The sequence below is a fragment of the Marmota monax genome, unplaced genomic scaffold (assembly GCF_021218885.2).
Source record: "Marmota monax isolate L192 unplaced genomic scaffold, Marmota_monax_Labrador192_F-V1.1 WCK01_AAM20220418_F8-fsc00051, whole genome shotgun sequence".
Lineage (NCBI taxonomy): Eukaryota > Metazoa > Chordata > Mammalia > Rodentia > Sciuridae > Marmota > Marmota monax.
The window spans coordinates 13,746,707-13,759,483 of NW_026695202.1; the positions used below are offsets into that span (position 1 = coordinate 13,746,707).

Genomic DNA, 12,777 nt, shown 5'->3' on the forward strand with positions numbered 1-12,777 from the left:
AAAATAACGAATTATAACTCATAAGCCAACACATTAGATATAATAGACACATTAAAAATATTTAGTCGTGGAGCTAGGGTTGTAGCTCAGTGGTAGAGCGCTTGCCTAGCACATGTGAGGAACTGGGTTCGATCCTCAGCACCACATAAAAAAATAGATAAATAAAATAAAGGCATTGTGTCCATCTGCAACTAAACAAGTCTTTAAAATATATTTAGTCATTTGCTTGCTTTGGTAGCACAAATACTAAAATTATAAAGCAATTCATAAATTTTTTCTTTAAAAATAAAATTATTTCCGAACTCCATTCACTTGAAATGCCTAAAAACTAATAACACACTGGTAATAGAGACCTCAGCTAGAAAAGAATGATACAAGAGCAGATTAGCATGGCACCTGTGTAAGGGTGACACACAGATTCATGAAATGCTCCATATTTTTTTTTAAAGTATTCAGTTTCACCAAAAGAAGACAGAAAAAGAAGAAAAGGGAAACAAGAATAGGTAGGACAAATATATAAAATGGGTAACAAGATGTCAGAGTTAAACCTAACCATATTCTAATCACATTAAATATACATGGTCTAAGTCTCCAAATTTAAAGGTAGAGACCATCAGACTGGACTTAAAAAGCAATATGCTATCTATAAGAAACACATTTCAAGGGCTGAGGATGTAGCTCAGTAGCAGAGCCTTGCCTAGCATAACTGAGGCCCTGGGTTCAGTCCCCAGTACTACCCCCAAAAAAAAATGGTAAGGAAGAAAAGCACTTCAAATTTGAAGACACAATCAGTTCAAAGCAAAAGGGTAGAAAAGATATATCATGTTATCATTAATGCCCCCCAAAATTGCAATGATTTATTAATATCAGACCAAGTAGATATTAGAGCAAAAAATATTACCAGGGATGAAGAAAGTAATTTACAAATGATTAAGGGGTCAATTCATTCAAAGGATATTGCATCCTAAATATTAACAGTAGAGCTTCAAAATGCTTGAAACAAATTTTATAGAACTGCAAAGAGAGATAAGTTGATAATTACAGTTGGAAATTTCTTTTTTTTTTTTAAATTTTTTAGTTTTCGGCAGACACAACATCTTTGTTTGTATGTGGTGCTGAGGATCGAACCCGGGCCGCACGCATGCCAGGAGAGCGTGCTACCGCTTGAGCCACATCCCCAGCCCTGGAAATTTCAATAATTGATATAAAAATGAACAGAAAAGTAGAAAATATATAGAAGATTTGAACATTATCAACCACCCTGACCTAATTGACATTCATACTTTACCCAATAATAGCAGCAGAAATACAAACTCTTCTCAAGTTTGCACAGAACATTTATCAAGATGGACAATATTCTGAGTCATTTACAAGCCTCAGTACATTTAAAAGGATTCACATCACACAAAGTATGCTTTCTTACAACAATGGAATTAAATTAGAAATCAATAACAGAAAGATCCCTGAAAATGCCCAAATAATACACTTTTTAAAAGCCTATTTGTCAAAAAATAAATCAAAAGGGAGATTGTAAAGTACTTTGAACGGACTCAAAATAAAAACTGAAAAGATCAAAATCTCTGGGATTATTAGTTGTAGAATTTTTTTCAAGTGTTCTTTTAAAAAAAATATATATATATTTTTTAGTTGTGAATGGACACAATATCTTTATTTATTTATTTATTTTTATGTGATGCTGAGGACCTAACCCAGTGCCTCAAGCATGAAAGCAAGTACTCTACCACTGAGCCACAACCCCAGCTCCTGCAGGGTTCTTTATCAAGTTGAAGAGCAGTCTATTCTCAGTTTGCTGAGAGTTCTGTTGTTCTTGTTGTTTGTTTGAAGTGATAAATGGATGTTGGATTTTGTCACATGCTTTTTCTGCATCAATTGATATCATCGTGTAATTGTTCCTCTTTAGCCTGTTAATAGGCAGGTTACACTAATTGATTTTGTTTATTTTTGCATGTTAGGGGTCGAACCCAGGCCTTGGGCATGTTAGGCAAGAGCTCAGACGGGCATTGATTGATTTTTGAAGAATGAGTCAGCCTTGCACAGTGAGATATCCTTTCCCCTTTTCCTTTCCTACTGACAGAGACAGACAGGCCTTACTGGATAGTCAATCCAGATGATGGCAGGCGCATGGTCTCCAAGTCGCTGTATGGAGGAAAGCCTCCACCTGCCACTACCATTCCCATTAGTCAGTTCTGTGGGTGAGAAACGCGAGTCTCTGGGGTGAAGCCATTAGTGTTTGGGGAGTTGTTTGTTACAACAGCTAGCATTTCCTTGCTGCTAGCCTCAAAAATCAGCAATGTGTCTTGAAAGACGCCTTCTAATAACCATCGAGGACATGGCACCCATGAGCTGTCTGAACTCATTGGTGATTTCATCTGGAATCAATTCCTGAGTATTAAAAGCCTTAAGTTTACTGACATTTTATATCTACTGTACCAAGGACATTTAAAAAAGTAGATCATTTTGGACCTGATGAAAAATTTGAGTTCAAAACTTGTGGGAGTGATTGAGAGCCACAGCTGACCATGCTGCTTGCCCCTCCCACCCCGTCACTGTCTGCTGAAGACGGCCCTGCCTCACCTGATGGGCACAGAAGCCTCCTGGAGGACGCACTGGCCCTCGCTCTGCTCTCGGGGTCTTTCCATTCGGCCCCCAACTGACTCTCCCTGATTCCCCTGGAAACACCGCCCCAGATGACAGGGACCCCTTTCATGTCACTTGCCATTTCATTGTCTTTGGCCTCTTCTCTTTAGCCAACGTGCTCATATGTGAAACAGAAATTTAGTGGCCATATTTTTAAGTGCTGGCCCTCTTCTCCCACTGACGGAGGGCGTTCCCCAGCTTTCTCCCCGGCACTTGTCTCTCTCGGAGCAGCAGCGACTGCACTGGGGCTCTGGGAAGCGGCTCGGCTTAGGAGCGGGATTTGCAGAACAACCCACCTCCGTGCGCCTGACTCAAGGCTGGAGGCGCCTGCGGGGAGTCGGTGGCGGCCCTGCCCCCGCGCTTAGCATTCACCGCATGGAGAGATCCGGAGGCCAGAGCAATTTCATCAGCCTCGGAATTGGCCCACTGTGAGCCTCCTCTCCCCAGACTGTCCTGTACCATAAATAGGCACCACGTGGCCTCCTTTTATGATAAGGTCAGAGGAAACGGGAGCACGGGGAGCGGCGTCGGGGAGAGGGAGCCTTCTTGCCCGGGGCGCATGGAGAGTAGGAGTCGGGAGCCAGCTCTTGGCCTCCCCAGGCGCCTCCTTTGGCTGCCAGCGATTCCCCAGCAGCCGCTCTGCCCTCAGCCATCTTTATCACTCCTGATGGGTCTGCAGACCCCCTCCCCCCAACCTGGCCTTGCCGGGCTTGTGGCTCCCCGGGCTCATTTTCTGATAGAGCTGTCAGTTTTTATTGCTGATAGGAGGAATCATGTTCTCTCTTAGCTGAATGTTAATTGGCCCTTCCCCCCTTTCGTTCTGTTAGTACAGTAAAGCCCGTATCCCCCCAGCCCAAGGGGAAGGACCTCGGCAGAGAGGCATTCCAGAAAGACGAGGAAGGTGGTTCTTGTTAAAGTGCTAATTGGTAATTGCTAAATCAGAAGCAAAAGACGGGTGCAAGGAAGGAATTGTGCCTTGCTTGTCCACAGCTCCCCGGGAAATGGTGACTGCACTCTGGACTCCCACACTCACGGGGCCCAACAGCAGGCGACCGTGAAATCTGCAGAACTGGGTCAGGGTGAACACATGTGCACTGAGCCCCACCGAGGTGCCAAGTCTTGGAGACGCAGAGGTGACGGAGACTCAGTTCCAGGAGACAAACTGATAAAAGTGGAATCGGTGGGATGTGTCAGGAGCAGTGGGAGAGGAAAGCTAGGATACTGTGGGACTCACAGAGGGTCTCAGAAGCCTCCTGGAGAAGCAAAGCTGCAGCTCAGTCTTGTAGGGTAACTAGGAGTCGGCTGGAGGAGCTGGAGGCCAGGACGTTACAGGTGGAAGGGACAATTCATGCAAAAAGTCACAGGTGCCATGAAACAGGATGGTACTCTGGAGGAACAGTGAGAACTTTGATATGGTGGGGGTTGAAGGTCACAGGAAGGGCCACTTCAGGGGAGCTTTGGATGCCCTAGCAGTCTCCCCCACTCCCTACCATTATTCTCATGCACTTAAAAGACAAATGAACGGCCTTACTGAGATATTAGTAAGACCATATGCTGGGTGTAGTTCAGTGGTAGAGTGCTTGCCTAGCATGCAGGAGACCTTGGGCTGCATCCCCAGCAACACACACACACACATACAAGCTTCAGACCATAAAACAATAAAATGTACTGACTTGACGTGTACAATCTGATGTTTTTAGTATACTACAGAATTGTGCACCTGTAACCCAGAACTAACTTTAGGGCATCCCCAAAAGAAACCTGAGCAGGATTTTTGACAGGGGCAGGGCCTGACCAAATAATGTCTCTTGTCAGTTTGGCAATACAGCAGAGACGGGTTTGGAGGGGGCAGAACTGGGCCCTCATCGATCCAAGGACATGAGCAATAGCCCAGTAGCGAGTGTTCATGGGGCGAAAGATTTGAGGCCGTGACAGGGTGAAGCGTGCTCCATCTCCTGAATTCCTCCTCTTTGCCAGGAAAAGGACTGAGTTACAAACACTCAGGCCACTTTTGCTGGCTGGCTATTTAGTGACAGTCATACAAATCAGTGTTATAGATGACCTTGGCTGTTTACAAGGAAAAACTGACAGAGAAGTGACACCACAGCAAAATCCAGAAATCTAAGGTCTCTGCAAAATGGGGACAGCACGGCTCTGGCCCTCCAAGCTTTGTGAGGGGCACATTCAGACTGAAGTACAGGGTCAGTGGCCAACCCAGGGCTGTGGGCAGGCCTGCTCTGGGTAGCACAGGTGGCCCATCCAAGGTCCTTAGCCAAAAAAGGATCAGAGAGAGCTGAGTGCACCCCTGCAGTGGCTTTGGGGACAGGCGAGTTTGATCTGAGTATGATGTTATGATAATGGTATCAGTGGTTTTAAAAATTGCAAATAGGAAACAAACAAACAAAAAACGAAACAGACATTAGGAATAAAAGAACTGGGCGCAGTGGTACACAACTATGATTCTAGCTACTCAAGAGGCTGGAGGCAGGAGGATTGAAAATTTGAGGCCAGCCTGGGCAACTTGGGAAGATGCTGTCCCAAAATAAAAATAATAAAATAAAAAGGGCTGGGGAACTCAGTGGTAGAGCACCCCTGGGTTCAATCCCTGGTACCAATCAACCAACCAACAAGTCAGTTCTGACCAAATCTTCCACTAGGATAATGTGAGAAACCTCTCCCTCCAATAACATCAAAATGCTGGCTAAAATACAACCAAATAAATAAATAAGTAGTCAGCACAGACTGAGTTAGCAAGCGAGAAAGAAAGGAATATGGGGGGGGGGACAGAAACAAAGAGGGCGAAGCCCAGTGGAGATCACATGACCCAGTCCCAAGTCGCCTGGGGGAGGGAGGCAGGATGGGGTGGAAGGATAATCAGAGCCAGGAACCGGGGCCCAGGCGGCTGCCTGGGGCCTGGAAATAAGATCTTTGGCTGACAGGCTGGGGCGAGTGGAAACTAGGCCTTCCCTCCTGCAAAGCCAGATCCTCTGAGGACTGATCTTTCAGTAGAGGGAGAACTAGAAAAACTTACCCCTGCTCCAGGAGATAACAAGGCGCTGGTGCCTCAGCTGTGGGTGGACAGCGGGGAGCTCAACAGACCCCTGGAAAGATCCAGACCTCATTCGTGTGCTTTGAGTGGGCTTAAGGCCCAAGTTTGTACTGCATGGCCTGAAAGAAGAAAAGAGGCCTCAGGCAGGCGGGAGCCTGGGACCACCCGGTGAAGCAGCGCAGCCAGCCTCTGGGGGGCGCTCTTCCCGCTCAGGAGGCAGGAAACTCCCACCTGGAAAAAAGCTCCTCCAAAGAGGAGCTCCCAGGATCAAAGCCCAGTTCAAGAGGTCACCCTGAGCGTCAGGGTGAATCACAGGCCCAAGACTCCAAGCAACAGAACCCTGTGGAGGGAAATATCAAGCTCAAGATTCAAACTCTCAAGGAAAGCATGCTACACCACGAAAAGAAGGACAGACAAGACAGTGGACAATATTTACAGGTGAAATGAGAGGGTATCCGAGCTCGGCCTCAAAACAGGGTGGGGAGCCATGGGGGCAGCGAGGATTAAACAAAGTTGTCTGGATTGATACCTGTGGACGGCGAGTAAATAGAGAGGGGATGATGGGTCCCCTGTCCCTGATTCTGTGTACAATTGAAAACACCAGTAATAACAAGTATAAAATGAACAAAACAAGAAAAGCTCCAAATAGAACTACTAGACACGAACACTGCAAATCATGAAATTTAAAACTCAGGACAGGCTTAATGCCAGGCTGGGCAAAGAGGAAGAGAAAATGGTCAACTGGAAGATATGAAAGATACCCAGAATGCAAAGCAGAGGTGAGGACACCGGGAGACAGAGTCTAAGACGGAAGGCACACGGCTCATTGACCTGAAGCTCCTGGGGCTGGGCCCAGCCACACGCTCCTGGAATCCCAGCAGCTCAGGAGTTCAAGGCCAGCCTCAGCAATTTAGCAAGACCCTGTCTGAAAATGAAAAGGACTGTGATGTGGCCCTGGGTTCAGTCCCTGGCAGTGGGGGAGAAAAAGGTGCATGGGCTTCAGGAAGGAGAAAAGACAAAGAGAGAAGAAGAGACTCAGAAACAAAAATAAATCCCATTATTGAGTGCTTGCTGTATACCAAGCACTGTTCTGAAGCCCTTTCTCCTCTTCCTCTAATCCTCATGACCACATATTGAGTGGGTGCAATACCGTCATTCCCCCTTCCCAATGCACCATATAAAAATAAGTAAATAAAATAAAGGGAGGTTAAACCTCGCCCAAATCAAGGTCTAGGTGTAGACCACTCCCCGGGCTTAGCAGCAAAGTCCATGTTCCTAAGTACGAGCTGTCCCGACTGGAGCAGCTGGTGGCCGTGGAGCGTGCCACACTGCCCCGTGTGTTCAAAGTCCACAGATACTGAACTTCAGGGTTAGAATTAAGAAATCAGAATTCCCTGGGGCTGGAGAGATGGCTCAGTGGCAGAGCACTTGCCTGGCATGCGTGAGGCACTGGGTTTGATCCTCAGCTCCACACAAAAAAATAACAAATGAAATAAAGGCATTCTGTCCATCTACAACTATTAAAAAAAAAAGAAAGAAAAAATTAGAATTCCCAGGAATTCTTGGAAATTCCTCAAATCATTGGAAATTATTCTTCAAGTACTTCCAACATCATTCATCCTCTTCACCTAATAACCTAAAACCTTTTAACAAATAAGAAAAATTAAGATTAATACTATGTATATAGAACTGTAGCCCATAGTGAGTGTTGAGATCCGAGAGGAGCCAGTGAACACTCTGGAGCTATATTCAAACAATGCAGCATATGGCTCTCCCGGCAAGGTTAACAGCCCCTCATATGTCACTTCAGGAGGCTCCACACGTGTCAAAATTGCCAATTTTAAGACTTATTTTGCTTCCAAAACTTGTACTTGTTCTTGGCGCACCCCCGATGGGATTTATATAAAGTGCACTGTGCGCACAGGCTAATTGATCATTGTTCTTGTACAAGTGACTCAGCACAGCCAGGGCCACCGTCACCTGCTGACAGCGTGGCAAGAGCTGTGTTAGGACCGGCTGATTAGCAAGGTGGCTGTGGCCATTTTCCCCGAGATGTCCTCTACCCTTCCCTCTGTGCACCCACGTCCCGGCCCTGGTTTTGGACTCAGTGTCAGCGGGTTCCTCTGCGCCAGACACATTTCTCCATTGACTGCTGAACTTCAAATCTCACAGGAAAATTATAATCCTTTTCCCCAATCTCTCAACTGGTTTGTTTTGGGATTCAAGATTTGATAGAAGATAAATCTGAGCCGGGATGTAGCTCAGTGGTAGGGCACCTGTTAAGTATGTGTGAGGCTCTGAGTTCAATCCCTAGGATGAAAAAAATATATATGAATATGAGAAGAAACGTTGGGAAGAAATTCCAAAATGGAATGCTAAGCAGCAAAGACACCAAGAAAAAGTGGTTGAATTCAAACAATCATCGGTCACGTAAAACAATAACAACAACAACTCATCAGGGTTTAAAAGCTGGTGCACTTCTGTAATCCCAGTTACTGGGGAGGCTGAGGCAGGAGGATCACAAGTTTGAGGCCAGCCTCAGCCACTTAGCGAGATCCCCATATTTAAGAAAACAAAACACGGAACAAAAAAACAATAACACTCTTCAATTAATGGTGCTATGACAATTTGTTTTCCAGATGGGAAAAATGAAATTGGATCTCTACTTCACAGCACACACTGGAGTGACAAATCTTAGACAAGGAAAAGATGGAACACACATGTAACAGGCCAGGAATGTGTTTCCCATATGCATTAAGAACTCCTAGAAATAAAATGGAAAAGACAAACAGTCCCTCGGAAAAAATGGGCACAGGCCAACAAAGGGCAGTCTACAGAAAATAGAAATAGTTAGGGCTGGGGCTGGGGCTCAGCAGCAGAGTGCTCGCCTCGCATGTGTGAGGCCCTGGGTTCGATCGTCAACACCACATAAAAATAAGTAAATAAAATAAAGGTAAAAAAAATAAAATAGAAATAGTTAATACAAACACAAAAAAGATGCTCTACTATTTGATATTAGGGGAGATGAACGCTTGAACCACAACAAGATATTATCAAGTTGTCCAAAGAGCAGAGCTAAGGATACCAAAGATATGGAAAGATCTGGAGAAAGAAATCCCCCTCTCTGCAGAGCAGTTTGACCTCAGGTAGTGACATGAAGGTGTACCGATGCCACAACCCAACAGCTCTACTGCTAGGCAAGCAGCCTAAAGAAATTTTCATCCGTGAGCTGTGTATAAGGATGTTCGCAGCAGCGTTGTGTAGATAGGAAAAAGTTGGAAATAAGCTAGATCTCCTTCAGTGGCAGGGAAGAGGGAATACATTTTGTTCACATAACAGACTAACGTAGAACAGTAAATACAAGCCGTGAAGACGCGTGTCACTGTGACCGAGTCTCACAGACCCCGAGTAACACGCGGAGGAAGGCTTCAAATCATGCCTTTATTTCCAGTTTAAAAAATATAAACACGATACCATGTATTGTTCAGGGACAAAGACATTTTTAATAAAGTGTACTGTGAGGAATAAGGAAGGTTATTGTACACAATAATGGGAGCGATTCATCAAGAAGATCTAGTAAGTCTGAACTCATTGTATGTCAGATTGTGAGAGAAAATAAAAATGGACAAAAAAGGGGGGGAAAGGAAGAGATAAGAATTGTCAGACTTACAAAGAGAAGTTGGCAGACCCACTGTCAGCGGCTGGTTTGGAGTCCAGGACACAGAGGCCAAGATGAACTAGATATGGGGGGTGTGACGCAGCAGCCCCAGGACTCAGGCCTGGCATCCGGGTGGGGAGGAAGGAAAGAGGCTCAGACTGCAGCATGACCATGGGAAAGCTGTGGCCAGGTCCCCAAGCAAGGACAGCCCTTTAATGGAGGAGTCTCACACCAAGCAGAATGGCCCTGCTCCGGTGACCCCCTGGTGCCAGTCGCTGGCTAGGAGCCCTGGGTAGAGGGGGCAGGATCGCCCCACAGTGGTTTGAGGGTGTTGCTGTCGGAGGCTGTGGCTGAACTGTGCCTCCTGCAGCCGGTGCCTTTGAGGGGGAACCTGAGCTGCCACAGAAAACCCTATGTCACACGTGCTGTCCGTCTCTTGGTGACTGGTAGATCAAGCAGGCAAAAATGGAGACGGCAGGATTAACGGTCATTAGACTCCTGTAGCCGAGACCAGAGGGTGCACCTCTTCACGCACACAGGGGCCCTTACAAACATCTCACGTGTAGCGTGTTCAACACCATCCTCGACCCAGACGGTGAACTGACTTTGGCTGGGAGGCCATAAGATTAGAATAAATCATAAGGCCATCCGGTGAACCCATATGTTTTGAAATTGAAATTCATGCATTATCTACTGTAAAAGTGAAGGGAGCCATCATAAGGGAAATCGGAAACTGTTTAGAACGGAAAGGTAACGAGGCCGCTGTGCGATAAACATGACGAACACCACTCAAAGAGTCTGCAGGGCCAGAGTGTAACCTTGAGCTCCCATGTCGGAAAGGAAGGAGACCCCAACTGGGGGGCCGGGTGCCCGGCAGAAGGAAGCAACGGAATCAAGAGCAAAAGGAAGAAAATAAGGGGAATCACAAAGAGCAGAACCAAAACCAACCCAAGAAAGACCTAGGAGGATTCACCAAGCCACGGCAGGGCCTTCGAGAAGAAGACACAACCGGCCCATCCTGGGCAAGAGTGGCTGGGGGAGCGAGGGGAGGCCCCCCGGCACCAGGACCCCGCGTCCGAGTGGAGACTCAGAAGTGACGACGGCTCACGGTCTGAGTGGGTCGCAGGCCCCATCTGTAATGCGGCATCTATTACAGTTGACCCTGGAATGCAGCCCTCTCCAGGGTCCTCTGCTGGCTCAGCAGCAGGGTGGGCCCTCGCGCCACACCCCAGGAGCTATACCCTGGGAGCCACCGTACACCTCTCCCGGCCTCTGTTCCATTGGTGAGGCCACGACTAAACTATATTCCCAGTCTCCCCTGTATCTCATGATGGCCAAGTGACATCGTTTCGGTCAGTGAGACATAGGTAGAGTTTTGCTAGGGGTATTTGATCTATTACTACATAACAAAGGTTCCCAGAGTTTACTGGTTTCAAGCAACAGACGTTTGGATTAGGTCACAATTCCATGGGTCAGGAATCCGGGTGGCTCTGGCTTAGAATCTTCATGAGGTCTCAGTCATGGTGTCAGCCAGGGCTGCAGGACTGAAGGCTTGACTGGGCCTGAGGACCCTCATCCAAGAAGGTTGGACATGTGGCTGTGGGCAAGAGGCTTCCTGTGCCCTGGGACAAGTCCAGGTACACGGAAGATGTTTTAAGGGTTTTGTTGCTGCAGCAAGGACAGAGTGTGCAAAATGATGTGAATCTAAACGTTTGTCGATGTCACACGGTCCCTTCCTTCACCTGTCCCCATTGTCTTCTATCCCATTCTGGTTTCGATCCATCCACCTTCCTTTCGTCTACCCTCCATTCATACACACACCTACGGCATGTCCCCACCAAGGAAGGGTCTGAAGGGTGGCCCCACAGGTTGTGCTCCCTCCAGCCTGGAGTCTGGGAAGCAGCTCAGGCCTCCACAGATCAGAAGGCCAAGGCCAGGCTGGGAGTCCTGGACTGGGGCCCAAGAACCAGGCAGGATGGCAGCTTCTCAGTGAGTTGGTCACTGCCCCAGCCACAGGCCTCAGAGCAGGACCAGGGGTCGCCTTAGCTTGCCTTGCCCCTGTCCTGTCTGGGAGGAGCAGGGAGAAGAGCCTCCGTGGGGAACTTGAACCTGACTTTAATCTTGGTGAGTTAATGAGGAAGGGAGTCTTTGAAGACTGCAGAGGCTGAGTCAGCTTTGATTAGCAAGTTCAAGTGCTTTTTCTTTCTTCCACCTTGAAGAGGGGGCCCTTGTGAGCTGGCAGACTCCGCTCCAGACACTTCTGGCTATAGTCCTGTGGGCGTCTTCACAGGCCTGTGGATTTTCAGGCCCGTGGAGACACGCACAGGGGACTCTGCAGCCTTCGGGAGGCCAGCTCTCTCAGGTCTGGGAGCAGGTGCCAGGGGTGCTGGCTTCCTGGGCTGCAGCTGGGGCGGTCACCCAGGGCCCCGTGCTCTGAAGAGCCCTGCCTCTGGCACCTCCTGCACGGTGGTTGCGTCTTGAAAATCTTCATCATTTTATCTTTGTGTATTTTGAGTGAAGTCAGATGGCACGAGATTCTGGGGCTTGGGGACTCTGCTTGGGATACTGCCTGCCGCTACCTCTAGAACTAGGCGGTTCTCAGCCATCTATCTGTTCCCTCTCTCCAGACACCCAAGTACCACCCAGCGTGCCCCTCCCCGTCCTAGACTGCTTCTGCCTTCAGCTCCCAGCAGGGGCCACGGTTTAGGTGTAGAGAGAGCGAGTGTTGGTGCCCACGGTGTCTCGAGGCAGGGCATTGGGATGGCCGTCCTGACCCGGGAAGACCCCGTCCTGTATTCTGCAGACCATTTGGAGAGAATGAACTTCTGCCTGCCCCAGGCACCCAGTGTGCTGGACACGGAGCTGCATTTCCTAGGGGGTCCTCATGCACCCTGAGTCAGGGTGGCGGAAAGGGAGACTGACCCCTGGCAGGGTCCAGGAGCTGGTCCTGGGCACCTCTGGAGTCTGTGTTTCCTTTTAAGAATTCTCCTGCCCGGGGAGTGTGGCATTAAGGGGCACATAAAACACGTGGCAGAGCTCAGAAGGAAGGAGGCGCCTGGTATGCTGGTACCTTTGGCAGCACTTGCCCCAACTCTTTGGGCGGGAGGCCTGCACTTCAAATTTTTCATCTTGCACTGGACCCACAGACCAGGGGAGCTTTAATCAGGGAGGAGTCTGTGGGCCTCAGCCTCTCCACAGGGCTGCCCCCCTGTAGCAGGCCTCTCCATAGCCACAACCCCTAAGGCATCACCCCTCAAGCCTCAGCCCCCCCAGCTTCTGTTCAAACAAAGTAGGGCTCTGGTTTCAGGGGATAGGCAAGTCAGACAGCTGGTGGTGTGGACAGATTCGCAAACCTGAGTCAAATCACTCTCTCTGCCCCAGGGGCCCCTAGGATTATAAAGCAACTTAACGC

General features: G+C 48.1%; 1 non-coding gene across 1 annotated transcript; it reads left to right on the forward strand.

The window, feature by feature from the left end:
- The first annotated feature begins 336 nt into the window (after positions 1-336).
- Positions 337-441, forward strand: LOC124083168 (U6 spliceosomal RNA). The gene has a single exon (XR_006848669.1). It is a non-coding gene; the product is annotated as a U6 spliceosomal RNA (small nuclear RNA).
- Positions 442-12,777: the final 12,336 nt, after the last annotated feature.